This window comes from Mus musculus, chromosome 3 (genome assembly GCF_000001635.26).
Source record: "Mus musculus strain C57BL/6J chromosome 3, GRCm38.p6 C57BL/6J".
Lineage (NCBI taxonomy): Eukaryota > Metazoa > Chordata > Mammalia > Rodentia > Muridae > Mus > Mus musculus.
Genome location: NC_000069.6, coordinates 134,139,688 through 134,160,027, shown reverse-complemented (window position 1 = coordinate 134,160,027; position 20,340 = coordinate 134,139,688). Strand labels below are relative to the sequence as shown.

Genomic DNA, 20,340 nt, shown 5'->3' with positions numbered 1-20,340 from the left:
CTAGAGCTTTGAGAACAGAAATAATTGAGGAAATAATTTCTAAGTTTGAAGATAAATGGTTTTAGATAATCAAATGAGATTTAAATAAAGAGAAAGGAGACAGACAAGGATAAGAGGAATAGCAAAACAAGAAGAGGAGATGGGGTATGGATAGAAGAAACAAGTGGAAAGAAACAAGGAAAAACTAATTTTGAGATGTTAAAAGAATGTCTTCAAGGCTTTTGGGTGAGCATTAAGTAAACAAATGAATGTTTTTACTATAGACAGTTCATCAAGGGGGAAAAAGGAAATTAAACAGAAGATGCATTCAAGAAAATGATTTCTAGAATCTTCCCACGTCTGAGAATATATTTGGAGACGACAAGGGGTATGAATTCCAATGGCATTAGTAAAGTCAACTAACAAGATATCTGTCTGAATCATATCCCAGACAAACTGTCAAGACCATCAGAGAAAAAGAATTCAAAAATCAGTGAGAAACAAGTACGAAGACTCCTCACTGACTCATTACCAGACTTCTCAAAAAACAGACAAACAAACAAACACCAAAAACCAAAGCAAACCAAAACAAACCAAACAAAAACCAACAAAACAAAACAAGCTCACAGTGCAAAGGAAAATGAGATGGTATATTCAAAGTCATAAAACAAAAAGACAAGCAAAATATTACATCATGTGGCTATTCTCCAAAAATTAAGGTGAAATATTTTGCAAGACAAATACCAGGCAATTCAGTGCTGTGTGATTGACCCTGCAGGAATACCATATGAAGAATTACTGCATCAAGAGTTCAGAAAACAAGAAAAGTTGTTTGCTGACCTTTTGGCTCTTGACAATCTTTCCACCTCCTCGTCTGCCATGGTCTCTAAGAACTGGAGGAACATAGAGCATATAAAACTAAATCATAAAGATGAGCAACAAAAGATAGCTACAGGATCATATAATATATATTGTATATACAAAAAATAACAGAATGACAGAAGCTTGTCTGTTTATCAGTAATAGTCTCGAATATAAATGGAAGAGACAGATTGGCTGAGTAGAATAAAATAGTAAGTCCAACAAGATAGTGTCTATGAGGAACATCTGACCAGAAAGCAAAAGGATAGAAAAAGACATGGCGCACAAATAAAAATAGCTGTTAATAGAACAGTAATAAAATTTAAAGCAAAATATACAAGAGAATAATGAAGGATTACTATGAAATGAGAGGCATAGAATTAGCAACAGAAAGTAGTAATTATATAGTTTTGCACTGAATACTAGAGTCCCTAATTATACAAAGAAAATATAATTAGCTCTAAGATTAAAGCTCCTCCTACCAAAACACTTAGAAATTTCTATATCCCACACTTATCAATGAACAGATATTCCAAAAAAAAAACCAATAAAGAATTAAAAACATATTCAAGCTTCGATGTAGAACAAATAGACTTAACATACACATACAGAATGTTTTATTCAGGATCTAAAGAATAAGAATTCTTGCCATCACATGGAATACTACCCAGGAGGAGCCACATGATAACCTATAAAACAACTCTCACTAAACTCAAAATAAATGGAAATAAAGTGTGCATCTTCTTTGAACACAATAGAGTAAAATTAGAAATGGAAAAAAGAAATCTTAAAATATTCACACTTAAAAATCGAACATTAAACATTTTACATGACTGGTGGGTCAATGAAGAACTCAAAATGAGGGTTAAAAAAAACTCTGAAGACAATGACAAAAAATCACAGAAAAAAACACGATATCTATCTATCTATCTATCTATCTATCTATCTATCTATAAATCAATATGAATAGTAAAATGTATGGCAAGGAACACTTACTTTTAAAAACAGTGAAGTGTCCCATAAAAATAAAGAAGCTGAGGAGGAGGGTGACCCTGTAAGAGGACCAGCAGTCTCAATTAACCTGGACCCCCAAGATCTCGTAGATACTGGAACACCAACCAGGCAGTATATGCCAGATGATATGAGGCCCCTAAAACATATACAGCAAAGGACTGCCGGGTTTGTGTTCAATCAGAGATGATGCACCTAATCCTCAAGAGACTGGAGGCCCCAGGGACTTTGAAGGTCTGGAGAGGGAGGGTAGGGACATCCTCATGGAGACAGGGGCATGGGGAAGAGATATGGGATGTGGAACAGTCAGAGGGTGGACCAAGGAGGGAGGGATAAAATCTGGAGTGTAAAGAAATAATAAATAAATAAATATTAAAAAATAGAATAATAGGATAGAAAAAATAGACAAATAGAATAATAAAAAATAAAATAAAAAAGTACAATTCAAGAACCTAGGAAAGCAAGAAGTAAAATCTAAAGTTAGTAGGAAATATATAACATAGACAACAGAAGAAATGAGTATGTTTGGGTGTATATTACCAGTAAAACGATGGGATATGGCTTCTTAATGAAGAAGGATCAGGAAACTTGGCAAACTACAGGCTAAATTAACTAAGATAAGAAGAGAGAACCAAACTAACAAAATATAGAACTTTCTAAAAATTATGAGGGACAATTAAAGATGGTTATATGCAATAAACTTGGGTAACCTAGAAGAGATGTATAAATTTCTGAATACATACAAGCTACCAAAATTAAACTATGAGGATGTCAAAATGTGAGTGAGCCAATAACAATTCATGAGAGAGAATTAGCAGTAAAACATTTCCCCAGAAACTATAGCCAAGAAATAGATGGCTCCACTGACCAATGTTACAAACCTTTAAAAGCTCATATGAATTCTTGGTGGATAGCTATGAAGTATTGAAAGTATGTCATGCTCTGAGGCCAGCATTCCCTCACACCTAAACCATAGAAGGAAAAAAAAAACAAGAGGGAGACAAACAAAAGTCATTATCCCTAGTGAACAAGATGCAAAATTTCTCAACAAAATATTGGGAAGTGCGGATAATAACAAACCAAGGTCCAGTGTGTCTTAGAGATGTCAGGACCCTTCACTACTTGCATATCAGTATGAAACAGGATCTCAGCAGAATAAAAATTCACAACTTTGATCATTTTGATAGATGTAGATAAAGATGGGCTATTTATAACTACATAGTAAGTATTTATCTTTATACCCACATGAGTATATTCCCCATCCCTCATCAAGAAAACTTCTCTTTTCAACAGGTGGAGACAGAAAATCAGAAGCAATCAAAATGCAGTTTATGGAGCTTAGTCCCAACAATTACCTCTCCAACTCCGTCACCTATGGCCCACTGAAGAGGGCTCTTCATTGCAGAAGAGAGTGTAGAAAGATCGGAAGAGCCGGAAGGTTGAGGAAGTTGTTATGGGATGGAGTTTGCTCTGAGATGGTGTCTCCTAGGAATGTCAGAAGGGCTAGACCAATAAATATCCTTTCATGGTTAAAAAATACTATAAAAATGAGGTCTGGAAGGAATTTATCCTAACATAGGGGATACGTGTGAAAACTTTCTAGCTTCTATCATTATAAACAGAAGGAAAGCTGAAATTGTTGTGCAGAGATAGTGGTTCGAGACCCCTTTGGGGGTTGAATGACCATTTCACAGAGGTTGCCTGAAACCATCTGAAAAAGATAGTTATATTATAATTCATAACATTAGCAAAATTACAATTATAAAATAACAATGAAATTTATGGTTGGGGGTCACTACAAATTGAGGAACTGTATGAAAGGGTCTCAGCATGATGATGGTTGAGAACCACTGGTCTAAGATGAGGAATAAGACAAAGATTCCATCTTCACAACTCATATTTAATATAGTATTAGAAGTTCAGGCCAAGAAATAAAACAAGAAAAAGAAATGAAGGACATCCAAATAGAAAAGGAACAAGTCAAATTACTTCTGTTTATAAAATTATGACTACACATATAGAAAATCGATTTCCTCCCTGCAAAAATTTTTACAGTGATAAATTTAATAGTTACAGGCTATAAAACCACCATAAAAATAAGTAGCATTTTGTACTTTATTAATAAAGTTTCTAAGAAACCAAAGAAGCAATCTCAAAAACAGATGTAAAAAATACATAAAAGAAAATTTTAAACAAGGAAATTAATGATCTCTGCAAAGAAATGAACAAAACACTGTTGAGATAAATTGAAGATGACACACAAAAAATGAAAAGAAATCCTATGCTATGCTTTTGGAATGAAAAATAATAATATTAATATATTAACTGTTCCTACCAAAATATCATTGAAATTTTTCATGTAGAAAACACACTCCAAACAAATTTTATGAAACTACTAAAGAACTTAAAAATAGCAAAAAGAGTTCTGAGCAAAACAAACAATACCGGAGATATTGCAATGTCTGCTATGTAAACATACTTAGTATTACTAAAGAAAGTATAGAGTGATAGAAAGCAAAACATAGGTGAATGACCTGAATTGACTTTGCCCCAATATATTGTATAAATTGCTAAGAAGAATATGAAAAAAAAAAACGTATCATCAGAGAAATGCAAATTGAAACCTCCTCAAGATATCATATTACCCCTATTAGAATGCATATCATAAAAAGAACAAACACAGGTTGGCAAAGATGAGAAATTGGGAACTCTCATGTAATGGCGGAAATATAAATTAGGACATAAGGGAAAACAGTATGGAATATAATATGGAATTTCTCTACAAAGCTATAAGAAAAGCCTTATATGATCTATGAATCCCACTACTGCTAAGGAGTCAAAGGAAATGACATCATCATCAGGCATGCTGCACTAGCATGCTGGTTGCAGAATTTTCAAAATAGCCAGTACATCGAATCAGCCTATGTGTAAGATAAATAGACAAGGAAAATGTGGTGGAAATACATAACGGAGTGAAAGCAATGAAGAGAACAGAAGTCTGTGGATTGTAGCATGACTGAAGACATTAAAAAGAGTGAAAACTCAGACGCAAAAGCTGAAGTCACATGCTCTCTCCTATGGGTGCTAAAGTTGATTTCACAGAGAATAAAATAATACCAGAGGCTGCTTAGTATTACACAGAGTATTGTTGTTGGTTTCCAGTTAGCAGGTTGATATGGGGAATAACTTCTAATATTTTTTTTCTTTTTTAAAAATATGTTTTATTATTACTTATTTTCCTCAATTACATTTAGAATGCTATCCCAAAAGTCCCCCATACCCCCCCCCCACTTCCCTACCTACCCATTCCCATTTATTGGCCCTGGCATTCCCCTGTACTGGGGCATATACAGTTTGTGTGTCCAATGGGCCTGTCTTCCCACTGATGGCCGACTAGGCCATCTTTTGATACATATGCAGCTAGAGTCAAGAGCTCTGGGGTACTGGTTAGTTCATAATGTTGTTCCACCTATAGGGTTGCAGATCCCTTTAGTTCCTTGGGTACTTTCTCTAGCTCCTCCATTGGGGGTGCTGTGCTCCATCCAATAGCTGACTGTGAGCATCTACTTATGTGTTTGCTAGGCCCAGGCCTAGTCTCACAAGAGACAGCTATATCAGGGTCCTTTCAGCAAAATCTTGCTAGTGTATGCAATGGTGTCATCATTTGGAGGTTAATTATGGGATGGATCTCTGGATATGGCAGTCTCTAGATGGTCCATCCTTTTGTCTCAGCTCCAAACTTTGTCTCTGTAACTCCTTCCATGGGTGATTGTTTCCAATTCTAAGAAGGGGCAAAGTGTACACACTTTGGTCTTTGTTCTTCTTCAGTTTCATGTGTTTTGCAAATTGTATCTTATATCTCGGGTATACTAAGTTTCTGGGCTAATATCCACTTATCAGTGAGTACATATCATTTGAGTTCTTTTGTGATTGTGTTACCTCACTCAGGATGATGCCCTCCAGGTCCATCCATTTGCCTAGGAATTTCATAAATTCATTCTTTTTAATAGCTGAGCAGTACTCCATTGTGTAAATGTACCACATTTTTTGTATCCATTCCTCTGTTGAGGGGCATAGCATACATAATTACTATGTTTCTTGACAATTAATTGAACATTTCAAAATAGATAGCAGAGAGAAATTTGGATGCTCAAATATTGTAGGAAAAGTTTTAGATATTTCACTTATATTTCCATGTCACAAACATGTGTGGTAGGTTGTGTTTGTTTTTGTCACCCCTCTGTAACTAAAACCCTTCACAGAAGTAACTTGAGGGGGATTTCCTTCAGCTCGAGGTTTCAGAGGGCTGTCATTGATTTTAGAGAAGGGAAGCACAACAGAGCAGTTCGGTTCATATTGGTGAAAGCTGTTCGCATGGTAATGGATGAGGAAGCAGAGCCAGATAGCCTGCAAAGGGAATGCCTCTCCAGACCTACTTCTGCCAGATTGGCCCCATTCTGCAAAGTTCCTGCAACCTCCCAAAAGAGAACCATCAGCTGGGAAAGAAGCCAAACAAGACTTCATAACGAGAACTTCTGAGGACTAATTCAGAGGGAAATCACACACTATGGATTAACTAAAAATAAAAATAAAGGAGGAAAATCATTTTTCTCAGTGGTGCAGCCATTGATAAGCTACATCCATCCCATAGAAACAATACAAGTTAAAATTAAGTAGGGGTATTCACGTATAAAAACAAATAAAAATGTATATTAATACAAATATATTACAAATAATATATATTCTTACAAATATTACATATATACAGAGAGAAACTGCTTAGTTTTCAGAAAGAGATAAACATCATAACTGACTACACTAATAATGTTACTATCCTTATGAACACTGAGAGCTGTTACATGAGAATAGTTGTAATTTAATACTTAATATTTCCTTTTCTTTGTGACTGGCATGTCCATTTCTACATGTAGTTTTTATGAATTCATTTTCAAATTCTTTCTTATGTGGCTGTAGACTTCAGTGCCCTGTGAGTTACAAGATGACCACCAACAATGAAAGGATAGTTTATTGTCACAAAGGATATATTCAAAATGGGAACAATTTAGAGACTTATTTTCTCAGTATCTCAAATATTTTGCTTTACACTCAGGTACTAATAATTCTTTCAATGTTTTCTGTTGCTCACTGCTACCCTCATGTTTTGTGAAATAATCCTGTAGAGATTGTATAGTTATCAAGGCCTCCAAGGTTGTCTTATATCATTTTTTGCCTGTTTATTTTCCTGTCAATCCACGTGTAAACATTAAACGAGGTACTCATATCATACCCTTAATGAATGCTGCTGTGTGTCCTTCCTTGTCATGATGCTGTCTGAGATCTTTCCTATATCTTTATATGTATGTGAAGGATTAACAAGACCTATACTTGTTCCAGTTATGATTTTTTTCACTATTTATTTCCCATCAAGTGTTTAAATATAAATTTATAAATACAAAGAGAAAATAACCTTGGATAGTTCTGAGTAATCACAAACTAAAACAGTTTCACAATTCCATAGTGGAAGAAACTTTTTCAATGATCTTAACCATAGTTTTTGGGATTTTCTTTCATCTACCTAAATACAGCTGTTTCTTGAGTTTTATTTAGATGTGTAAAAGTGTTCATTTTATTTTTATTCTCTTCTTACTGCTCCTGTATTAACAATTCCATCTTTTCTGGACTTCAGATTTGTTTCCTCATTAGTTTGCTCTCATTCCTAGGTCAAGACAATGTTTAGTAATATCCTGAAAAAAATAAGTACATTGGGAATTTCTGAAGATCGTGTATGCCTACTACTGTATTTATTACACATACAGTTGATTAGCCTATAACTGGCTTATCAGAATTCTGGGTATCTTCTCAAAATGATTCATTTCAGAATGTTGTTTATCCTGTGTTTTTGATTTGTTTTAGATTGGGTGTTTAAAGACCTTATAACACTGGTAACCAAAGCTGGCTTGAAAACCCAAAACTGCTGTAGCAGATCCTTTGTCACAGGGTTCCATACCCAAATAGCGCCAGGAGGGAGCAAACCTCCCAGGAGTGTGGACAGGCCTGTGAATGCAGGTAGAAACACCACTGCTGCTCAGAGGAACCTGCATGGAACCCTTAGGAACCTAGGGGTGTCAAGGACAGGGACAGGAGCCTTCCTGTTTCCATCTCTACCTGTAGAAAATCCTCTGCCACAGGGCTCCAGGGAGGGAGGGAGCCTCCCAGGAATGCCTACATACCTGAGAACACAGGTAAGACCATAACTTCTCTTCAAATTCCTGACCCAAGAGGGACTCTCACAGAGCCATCAGGACACAGGTACCAAGGATCAGCTGGGGACAAGATCCTTCTGGGCTCTGCACCCAAAAGCTTACCCTGTACCATAGCTCACCATACCCAAATTCCTCATGGAGAGATCTGGTCTCCCAGGAGTACAGACACACAGGTTTACAGGAAGGACAAGTCCAAGTCAGAGTCAGCACGACCAGCTAACATTCAAGATAACCAGGTGGCAAAAGGCAAGCACAAGAACATAAGCAACAGAAACCAAGACTACTTGGCACCATCAGAACCCAGTTTTTCCACCACAGTGAACCCTGGCTAGCCCCAACACACCAGAAAACAAGACTCTGATTTAAAAATCACATCTCATGATGATGATAGAGGAATTTTAGAAGGCCATAAATAACTCCCTTAAAGAAATACAAGAGAACACAGGTAAACAGGTAGAATATCTTAAAGAGGAAACACAAAAATCTCTTAAAGAATTACAGAAAAATACAACCAACCAGGTGAAGGAACTGAACAAAACCATCCAGGATCTAAAAATGTAACTAGAAACAATAAAGAAATCACAAAGGGAGCCAACCCTGGAGATAGAAAACCTAGGAAAAAGACCAAGAGTCATAGATGCAAACATCACCAATAGAATACAAGACATAGAAGACTCTTAAGTCCAGAAGATATCATAGAAAACATTGACACAACAGTCAAAGAAAATGCAAAATGCAAAATGCAAAAAGCTCCTAACCCAAAACATCCAGGAAATCCAGGGCAAAATAAGAAGACCAACCTAAGGATAGTAGGTATAGATGAGAAGGAAGATTTCCAACGTAAAGGGCCAGTAAATATCTTCAACAAAATTATAGAAGAAGACTTCCCTAACCAAAAGAAAGAGATGGCCATGAATACAAAAGAAGCCTACAGAACTCCAAATAGATTGGACCAGAAAAGAAATTCCTCCCTTTACATAATAATCAAAAAACCAAACACAGTAAAAAAGAAAAAATATAAAAAGCTGTAAGGGAAAAAGGTCAAGTAGCATGTAAAGGAGGATCTATCAGAATTGCACCATACTTCTCACCTGAGGATAGGAAAGCTAGAAGATCCTGGGCAGATGTTATACAGACCCTAGGAGAACACAAATGCTAGCCCAGACTACTATACCCAGTAAAAATCTCAATTACCATAATTGGAAAAACTAAGATATTCCATCACAAAACCAAATATACACAATATCTTTCCACAAATCCAGCCCTACAAAAGATAATAAATGGAAAATGCAAACAAAAGGAGGGAAACTACTCCTTAGAAAAAGCAAGAAAGTAATCTTCTTTCAACAAACCCAATATAAGATAACCACACAAACATAAAGATAACATCAATCGTAACAGGAAGCAAGAATTGTATATCTTAACATCAATGGACTAAATTCCCCAATAAAAAGACATAGACTAACAGATTGGATACATAAGAGACCTCTTAAAATTGCAAAGCTTCTGTAAGGCAAAAGACACTGTCAATAAGACAAAAAGGCCACCAACAGATTGGGAAAGGATCTTTACCAATCCTAAATCTGATAGGGGGCTAATATCCAATATATACAAGCAACTTAAGAAGCTGTACTCCAGAAAAATCAAATAACCCCATTAAAAATGGGGTACAGAGCTAAACAAAGAATTCTCAACTGAGGAATACTGAACGGCTGAGAAGCACCTGAAAAAATATTCAAAATCATTAATCATCAGGGAAATGCAAATCAAAACAACCCTGAGATTTCACCTCACACCAGTCAGAATGGCTAAGATCAAAAATTCAGGTGACAGCAGGTGCTGGTGAGGATGTAGAGAAAGAGGAACACTCCTCCATTGTTGGTGGGATTGCAAGCTGGTACAACCACTCTGGAAATCAGTTTGGCAGTTCCTCAGAAATTTGGACATAGTACTATCTGAGAACCCAGCAGTACCACTCCTGGGCGTATACCCAGAAGGTGCTCCAACATATAGCAAGGACACATGCTCCACTATGTTCATAGCAGACTTATTTATAATAGGCAGATGCCGGAAATAACCCAAATGTCCTTTAACAGAGGAATGGATACAGAAAATATGATACCTTTACACAATGGAGTACTACTCAGCTATTAAAAACGTTGACCTCATGAAATTCTTAGGCAAATTAATGGAACTAGAAAATATCATCCTGAATGAGGTAACCAGTTGCAAAAGAACACATGTGATATGCACTCACTGATAAGTGGATATTAGCCTAAAAGCTTAGAATACACAAGATACAATTCACAGACCACATGAAGCTCAAGAAGAAGGAAGACTAAAGTGTGGATGCTTCAGTCCTTCTCAGAAGGGGGAAACAAAAACTCACGGGATGAAATATGGAGACTGAAGGAAAGGCCATCCAGAGACTGCCCCACCTGGGGTTCCATCCAATGTCCAGACACCAAACGGAAACACTATTGTGGATGTCAAGAAGTGCTTGCTGACAGGAGCCTGATATAGCTGTCTTCTGAGGGGCTCTTCCAGTGCCTGAAAAATACAGAGGTGGGTGTTCTCAGCCAGTCATTGGACTGAGCACAGGGTCTCCAATGGAGGAGTTAGAGAAAGGTCTGAGGGAGCTGAAGAAGTTTGCAGCCCCATAGGAGGAACAACAATATGAACCAACTTTGAGGTGGTCTTTTAGGGACAAGTGATGGATTGAGCTTTCCTATTCTGCTTTCAACCCTCTCTCTAAATTATGGAAAATATTTATAAATAACTTGTTTATTTTTTGCCTTTTGCTTTTTTCTATTCTCTCTCTAAAACCTACACGTTAAACTATTAACTTTTCAGAGTTATGCCAATTTCATTACCGGTCTGTCTACCGTATCTTTCCTTAGTTTGGAGAGGCTTGTTATGTTTTATTATTTAATCTCTTAGAGAAATCTGTGTCTCTGACATTATTTCCTACAACATTATTGTGTCCATTTTTTTCAGTCTTAATTCTTATTTAAAATTTGGAGCAGCTTCACCATTTATATGAAGATTTAACATGACTTTTTTAAATTTTACTTTTCTTTAAGGATTTCTTTACTTTCTGAGTTCTTACGTCATTCCCCAAAATCCGTTTACTGTGTGTTTATTTGGCTGTTCAATTGTATTGAACTTGCAAGACCAGAATATTGCTTGATTGTGTATGGACTTATTTACTGATTCTTTATTTAGAAAAACAAACAAACAAAAAAAAACCAAAAACAAAACATTGGCTGGATCACTTTAGGAGAGGATCTGCTGTGTTTAATGCCTCTGTGACTCTTTCTCCTGAAATGAAACATCTGTTCTCTTATATAGATGGTATGGGCCAGGATGCTCAGATTCAAGTAGGATGGGGTCTGAGAGTCTCACCTGATTTTTTTTCAAAGATTTTTTTTTAGCCATAGATATTATTTCATCATGACATTCTCTACCTTCAGCTCTATTTCTTTGTTGTAGATGCAATAACAGTTAAAACACTCAATTGGCGGGAGATGTTGTAGTACATCTTCTTGAAATTGGGGATGTAAAATGTGCCTCAATCTTCATGGCAAGGACAATACAGGAACAAGGGATCTGCAAGAAGAATTTTAATCAACTTGATCTACCAGTGGCACGTGGTGCGTAATGTATCAGCATCAGATCATAACAGCACATCCTAGAACGTCATCAGGAACATGTGGAGGTCAGATGACAATTCTCGGGAACTGGTTTTCTTCTTCTACCATGTATGTTCCAGGTGTAGAACTCAGGCAGTCAGACATGGTGGAAAGCCTTTATTTAAGGTCATTTTTCAAACATGATTTTTGTTTTAGGTTGAATTCCCTTCTCATTTTGATAGAATAAAGAATGCCTGATCCAATATTATTAAATTATATCTAATTATGAATTTATGATAACTATAACAGCAATGACCAGGTCAAGAAGATTAGCTGCTAAGTCTTTCCTTGAATCTATCCCAAAGTACTTGTTAGTTACAATAGCTAACATTTCTCAAGGGCTCAGTATATCATAGGCTAGGTTTTAAGGGATTCATACGTAAAAGTATATTAACCCATTAAAACCATGCAAGGAAGTGACATTATAACACAAACATCAGGCTCCAGATTCCAGTTTCCGAATCAAAAACCTATCATATCCCTGCATTTGACTGATACCATTGTTGCTGTTGCGTTACAAAAGGTAATTAAGAAAGGGTTCTAAAACATGAGCTCTTCCAGATCCAAAATGGGAAACTGAGGCCCCCCTACAACATCCCTAGAAGGTTCTCTTTCAACTTTGATGAGCTGTCATACTCAAAATTCAGCTGCCATTCCCCGTGGTCAGGCAGAGCCAGCATCAGCTCAGAGTGGAATCAAAGCAGGGAGCGGGGTTTCCAGGCAATTGCAGCAGTAACCTCGACCTGACAGCCTCAGTTTCCATCTTGTTCTGTCCCTGGTTTCCTCATACAAATCTTTTCTGCCCCTTTCAAGCATCTTCTTGTGGCTTCACACGATGAAAGAAAAATTAAAACCTGTTTCCCGAGGCCAGAAATAAGCCACCTTTACAAGTTGATATCTGTGTATTGTTTCCTTAAACTCCTACCCCTCCAGTTCTTAAGTAAATGAAGGTTGCATGCTCTCAGGAGGTAAATTAAAATAGTGTTTTCTTCTGTTTACTTGTCATTCTGGAAAATCTGTGCTTCCTTTTGATAAATAAATAAACGAAACGAAAACGAGTTTTGCGAAGCCAAGGTCAAGAGATCCTTTTCTCACTTCTCTCGGCTGGAAAATCATGGTCGCTCTTCACTGGGCTACTCCAGCAGCAGCAGCAGCAGCAGCAGCAGCAGCAGCAGCAGCAGCAGCAGCAGCAGCAGCAGGTGACTGTCAGCTAAGTCAAGCACCAAGGACAAGGAGTTCCTCTTTTCTTCATACTGCTTTCTGTGCAGGTAAAATGAAAAATCAAATCCTTTCCTGTCCCTGCATCATTGTCCTTTCTGAACATGGCATTAACTCCCACAAAAGAGCCTGGTGGCAAAGGGTGTGATTAGCTAGATAGGCTCTAACAGCTGGGCTCCAGGAGACTGAAGTGAGGTGGAGGAGGGGCGTCCCTCACAGGTCCTGAGTCTGGTAGTTCTATCAGCGCTGCAACAGCGGCAGCAGATGAAAAGCTTCCAGAGGTGGGGGCAGGGGAGAGCCCAGATTGTAAACATCTCTTGCCTGTTGCCTAGAAGCGGTGGCTGCAAACAATCTAAAGACTGAGCCTAGATTTTCAAATTTTTCCTCTCTATGCAAAGCTCCGATTCCCTTTTAAAATGTGCGGCCATTTTACGAGGTCATCCTCTCACATGCAGTGTGTGCATACAGCCTAGCTTCCTCCCTCCACCACATGTAATTGCTAACATTAAGTGGCCAACCATTGTTTAACAAAATCTTGTTAATGTTAGGACATTAATTAAGAGGCTTAAAAAAAAGTATGATGGCTAGCTTATAGGGGGTACTTATATTTATAAGAAGCGACAGAAAAATTTAAATGTTCATTATTTGTTTATGGTATAATTTTGATGATTCCTGAATAATATGTTTCTCACACAGGCTCTGATGGATAACAAGTATTTGGTATGATAAATTAGTAAAATATGTGGTATGAGTAATGTTTTAGGTTTTGGGAGGAAAAATGAACTGCTAAAGATTATGTGTGTGCAAGTTGGTGTCACACACACACACACAAAGGGAGGGGGATGTGTAAGAAAAGGGCACTGTGGTAATAGTGGAAGATTTTAATTACCTCAGTATAGAACAGGATTACATCAAGTGGAGGAAATAAGGCTGGAGCCAATACCAAGCTGATTTCCAATTGACTGTGTACATCTCCCGGAAAGGAAGAATGCTAGGTTTAAGATTAAATAATACTTGGGACTCAAAGCGAAGATGGATAGGATACAGGCGCAGTGATTAGATCCCATTAAGCATAGTATTTGATCTCAAATAGAAGCTAAAGGTATTTAGAGACCACGTGGAAATTTAGGAAGATAGGAAAGGAAAACACAGCATATAATCATTAATTCAGACAAAAAAAAAAAAAATACAAACCAGAGAATTGCGATCAGGGTAAATAGCAGGGAAGTGGCTTTTTCAAAGCCAGCATCACCCTGAATGCCAGTCTTACCAGTGAGCAGTAAATGCATTTAGCCTTTCACTACATCAAAGTGGGAAATGACTCTTTTCGAGAATGACGCAGCATTTCTTTTCCTCTCCCTTTCCGTGATTCAAATTTTTTTTAAAAGACTAAAAAATAAGATCCTCTCTAATTGGAAGGAAACTCTAAAAAGAACTGAGTGTAGAAAGGGGGCCAAAGTGAACAGAGTTGAGGATAAAGTTGACATTAAAAGCCTTCAATCCGGGGAGGCAGCCGTGGGGCCATTAAGGGGATGAGAGGAAGTCAGTGAGAGATGAGGCTGTCTTGCCTGGAGCCTGAACTGAATCCTCTGCCTGGGTATTTACAGAAGCAGCTGAAGGTCACATCCTGGAAACTAGGATCCATCTTCTTGAGGAAAAAAGTGAAATGTTAAAAGGATTTTATGATCGGGTAAGAGCAGATCGTTGGGCAATTAGAACGATTAGAAGTTGACACGGCACAAGACCCAGGTTAAGTGTGTCTCAGAAATCCGGGAGAGAAGCACAGAAGACAGGAAATGACTTCTGCAGCTTTTCCTCATGGCGTGCTCAAGAAGCTGAACCAGCAGTGTTTAGTGGCTCAGCACAGGGTATTGAAAAGAAATCCCAAGGACCTTTCAAAATCTGCTTAGCAAAAATCCGAATCATGGCCAGAAAGCAAGTAGTGCCTGCCATTGTTTTGCCACCTAAAGACATGCACGACCTGGGTGGAGTTAACGTTAGCTCTACAATGAAAAGTATCGGAACATGCATTCGTAATTCTACATAGGTGAACGTGGAAGTTGGTCACTTTTTCTAAAATTCTTATATACTGCTCCTCAAAAACTCAAAACTGCCATGCTGCATTCAATGAGGCAGGAATATAAACAAGAGTAAACCTGAACTACCTCTAGACTGAAAAATAGGTTAGCATGTAAAATGGAAAGGAACCATCCTCACAGATCCTGGTCCAGTTTTTATTGTCAAAGAGTCATCATGACCATCACCATCACCGTCACCTTTACAGTCACACTCACCATCACAGTCACCGTCATCATCATCATCATCATCATCACCAACAGCATCAGCATCATTAGTGTCACCATCAGTGTCATCATCGTCATCATCGTCATCACCATCATCACCAACATCATCATCATCATAATCACCATCATCACGATCATCACCAACATCATACACAGAGATGAAATGGTAAGAAAGGAGAAGGATGACAAGAGTTGCTCAGTCTCAGGGTCTATAGATTTCACACGTGTACCTGTGCACACGCCCTGGCATGCATGTGAGGATCTAACTATAACTTTCAGGAGTCAGTTCTCCTACCTTGTAAGTTCCAGGGATCAAACTAATGCCATCAGGCTTTGCTGCAAGCATCTTTATGCATTATGTTGTCTCACCCGTTTATTATTATTATTATTATTATCATCATCATCATCATCATCATCATCATCATCATTATCATTATTATTACTATCCAATGTTAGCGGATGTGCTTAGAATGAGCAACTGCGTCACCCTCTAAGCTTTAGCTATGTTTCTCTGAAGGAAATAAAATGTAAATATTCACTAAACTGGGGAGTTAAAACTTGAAGAATAAATTGTGTTATTTGTCTCCTAATCATTTAAGAACTGCATTACATTTTCTTTGCCCTTTCTCTTCTTGACTCCTATAAATGTGTACTGGATTTCCTTGACAGATTGGAAGATTTAATGTTAGAACTTGCATATATCTCATGACTGGTTTCAAGAAATCTTCCTTCACTTGGTATCCATGTGTAGTGTTGCCCGAGCTAAAGTGCCTGGAGGTCTCAGAGATATAGAAATACGGAGGAACATCACAACATGAGCAAGTCAAGGAAAGGTGAACTACAGAAAAAAGTGATGTTTTCCAGGTGAAGGTGAAATGAGAAAGATATTTAAACATAAAACCTAATCTCCAAAATCAATCAGGGAGATGAGGTCACGGAGAGAAGCACAGAAACAACATGACCAGGCCGCTTCCATCAGTGTGGATTTTCATATCTCGTTTTTACCAAACCCTGGCACGGTTACTGAATTTCATTCCTAAAACTCTGTTAAGATGTAAAGAAAAAAAGCAGGAAGTAGAATGAACATAGGGGAGAACTAGTAGCTTAGGAGAAGGATGTAATTAGAGGGTTATACATTTGTTGAGTTTTTGAATAATTACCAGAAGTCATAGAATCCCAAAATGATAATTCCGTTGCTTGTGAAAATAAAACTGTAAGATGAAATGACGATTGTGAAGAGAGTGGACAGTCGTGGGGTGATTTACTCCATTTAGCTCAGAGGGAACACAAGGGATACATGTCACTTATGAAAGACATAAGCTTATTGTTCTGGGAACTGCCCTGTGTGGTTCAGCTCTAATCTGCTTCATTATTTACTGATTTTGAACACACCAAAGGGAGGCTTTTCAAGTATATCAAAATCTATTCTTGTATTCTCTTCTCCATATTTTTTTGTTAATATTATCTCAGTTTTCTTATGATGCAACAATCATAGCTGAATTGTTTGGAAGAAAATTTCTCTAATAATAGGATGTAGTATATCATAGAATATGATGTGTCCGCTATACTTGGGTTATCTCCTATTGTGTCATCACTAACTACAGGAGAAAAGTCTTTATTCCTGAAAGAGGGGAATGTTAGAAACTCCCTGAGAAAATACAGGTGTTTGCCTGGAATGAGATGGGACATGGAAGTGATGAGATGGGAGCTATGAGGGGCTCTGTAAGATAGGAACACTGATGAGCATCTTATATTTCATGGGCCACAGTACTAGAAGAGGGCTTGAGGCACAATAGAGAGTTCTCACACTTGAACCTTGGCTCACAAAACGTCTATGTTTATAAGTCAGCCATTAGAAAAATGATTATTCTATCTACTTTATTCTGAAAACTGGCTCTCTACTGAAATGAAAATTTATTTTTGCATGCTACCTACTGTTGCTACTAGCTGTGTAAATAAATTTAAAGCCAGAGTAGATTATACCATCATTACTAAATTTTGTTAAAATAATTATTCATTATGAATTCAAAAATAATTGGACTGAAAAAAACTATTCATCATGACTTTGCAAATAAGCCTAGAATCTGAGTCACTTTAACCCTCAAAGAAGTAGTGAAAATGAGTATGTATATGTATAATATATGTATATATATATTTGTATGAATGTGTGTGTGTGTGTGTGTGTAATTGACTTCAGCAAAATAAACTTCTATGCCAGAAATGGCTTTGAATTGCCTACTGATATTTGTCAAATCAATAAAAATACAGTTCTATTTATTTTCACTATAGAACTTATAATACAATCCCTACTCACAACTGATGAAATAAATATAAGCAATAAAACTTCAAAATAAGTTTAAGGTAAGTAGCAATAGAGTAGTCGTCAATATACAATAGGGTCCTATAAATGACTATGAAGCAAATGAAGGTTATAGAAAAATATTTCTGTAAAATCTTGAAATCAGTTTTTTCCTGGAAAGAATGAAAGCTTGAAGAGAAACTACTAGGATGGAAATATCTGAGCTATTGGCATATATTATTGGTTTATCTGAAAGAAAGGATTTCATTTTGAGGTTTAAATTGTTCACTTGGTGTGTGTGTGTCTGTGTGTGTCTGTGTGCATGCATGTGTATGTAAGTTTCTCTCTCTCTCTCTCTCTCTCTCTCTCTCTCTCTCTCTCTCTCTCTGTGTGTGTGTGTGTGTGTGTGTGTGTTCGTGTGTGTGTGTGTGTGTGTGTGTGTGTGTGTGTGTGTGTGTAGTTAGTAGGCTAGAGGAAGTATATGCCTGGATTCTGTGTGTGTGCTGGGAATCCAAACTCAGGTCTTTATGATTGTGCAACAATCACTCTCACCCACCAAGCCATCTTCCCAGCTCTATGTTGTTGTTATGATCTCCTTTCTACATCTCTCTTGCTTGCTAAACTGGTCATGATAGCCAATGACAGACAAAACCCAGAACAACACTCTGTATTTTTTTATTGTTTTCAAAATAATGTTTTTCCCATAAAGGCTCAAACTTAGGACTCCATTTTAATGCATGGTTTCTACTTGTAAGTTTCCTTTGACTTAACAAACAGTAATTCATGTTTGGATACAAAGGTACATTTGTACCTTACAGAATTTTGTGATTTATTCATATACTAAATATAAATGGAGAGACCATGCTCTATTGATATTTCAGTTTTAAAACATGGAACACAGTTTTAAAGCAATTATAAATTCTTTATGGTTTTAGCACCTGGATATATGCAAAGAGTGCTTATCCACCTACAGCAACAGATGTTAGTTATGCTTATAAAAACCCTTATGTTGTTAATATATCTTTCTGTAAGTTTAAAAAGTAATATTAGAAAATTGATATCTCTATCTAAAATAATCAAGTTATTGCCTAAGAAAAGTGAATATAAAAAGTGTAGAGTTAGAGATAATTCTACTAATGTATAAAGTTGATATTAAAATCCTATTCCTACACTGTAGTAGAACCAGTTTATTCTTATCCCCAACTGACTCACAAATAAATGAGACTCAGACTATGGTTATTTTATTTGGCTTTGACAATTACTGGGATAACCTCTAATCTACTTTTCTAACTGTCAGTTTGTCTACCTCCCCAGTTTTATACCCCAGATACTTGCTGTTTCTTCTGGCCATATGTTCATGGACAGTCTCCCCTCGTGGTGACTTCTTTCTCTCTTCCTGTTCTTCTTTCTTCTCTTTCTTATCTCTCCTTTCTCCTTTCTCTTCTCTACTCCCAACCAGGTAACTCAAAACCACCTACTTCTAATCCCTTTTGCACAAGAAAACCATGTATACATGAGAATTAACTCATATGCCTAGATCTTCTGGTGTAGAATTTAGCATTACAATACATAGCAACAGACTAAACCTCAATAATTCCCCTTGTTTTAATATAAATTAAAAGGTTATTTCTCTTATACTAATAAAAATACAGTAGGAATAATTATGACATTATTATGAAAATTATTAAGTAACAGTTCCATTCAAAAATCCAGTCTGTTTCTATTTGGTAACTTAGGAGAAAGTATTATCCATCCTATCCCAGTGAGTTCAAAGTTTTGTATCCAAATAAATTTCTATGAACTTGTATTACCAACTTCAAATTACCTTCTTAGACCTAAAATACCTTTTAAAATCGCAAACAACTTAAGTTTCTAGTAAGACTATGACTGTCTAGTCTTGAACCCCATCAGAGACCTGAAGAGCAAATAAATATTTTTTGAGTATGTAGGAAGGATTGGAACACAGATTCCAAAAATTAACGACAGAGACAGATGACTCTAATATTCTTTATAATGTTGCAGCATCTATCTTTAGCCTTCTGATCAAGAACATCTGGCAGACCTTAAGTAAAGCGGCAATTACGAAGGACTAGCTTACTCTGTATTGGCAGAATTCAGAAATCTACAATTCTATGTCTGTTTGTTCTTTTGGACAGAATTTTGTCTATAGATGAAGGTAGGGCACTTCTTTCCCAGTAGTTAGCTTTCCACAATTGAAGCAACTCTATATGGAAGCTATTGATGCTCATATTTTCTTTAAAGTGTAATGGGGTATTGTCAGGGGCATATTAGGACTAAAACTTGTATTTTTAAATAAGTTGCATATGCCTAACACCTATCTAAGAGTTGAAACCTACATCTGTTATGTTATGTTATGACAAATTTAATCTTAAAATTTGTATCAATATAAAAGGATTCATACCAATGAAAACTTTAAACCTGTATCAATATACAAAATTCTGTACCAATGTAAGAAAATATTCTGCATCAAAATATAAAAATCTCTACCAATGTAAGATTATGGTTATAAAATGTTTTTTTGGTTTAAGAGTAGATTCAATAATTTTCTAATTTCTTATAATATTTTTATATCCCCTAATTTTCTTTTGAACTCCCGTCCCTTTATCTAAGAGAGGAAGAAGGAAAAAGAAAAGGAAAGATAGAAACCCCTGAGTCTAAGTTCCATATTTAGTTTCTCTACTGTCTAAGGCCAA

The 20,340-nt window shown here is 36.7% G+C and overlaps 1 long non-coding RNA gene across 3 annotated transcripts in view; it reads left to right on the top strand.

The window, feature by feature from the left end:
- Positions 1-10,741: 10,741 nt before the first annotated feature.
- The window catches only part of Gm26691, a 318,666-nt gene continuing 309,067 nt past the window's right edge, over positions 10,742-20,340 (top strand). For 2 of the 3 annotated variants that reach the window (XR_376101.3, XR_376102.3), the window contains exon 1: positions 10,742-13,074. This is a non-coding gene — a long non-coding RNA (predicted gene, 26691). Of the gene's footprint in view, positions 13,075-14,631; positions 17,549-20,340 lie in introns of those variants that run through there. The other variant, XR_001783990.1, reaches the window with a different exon arrangement.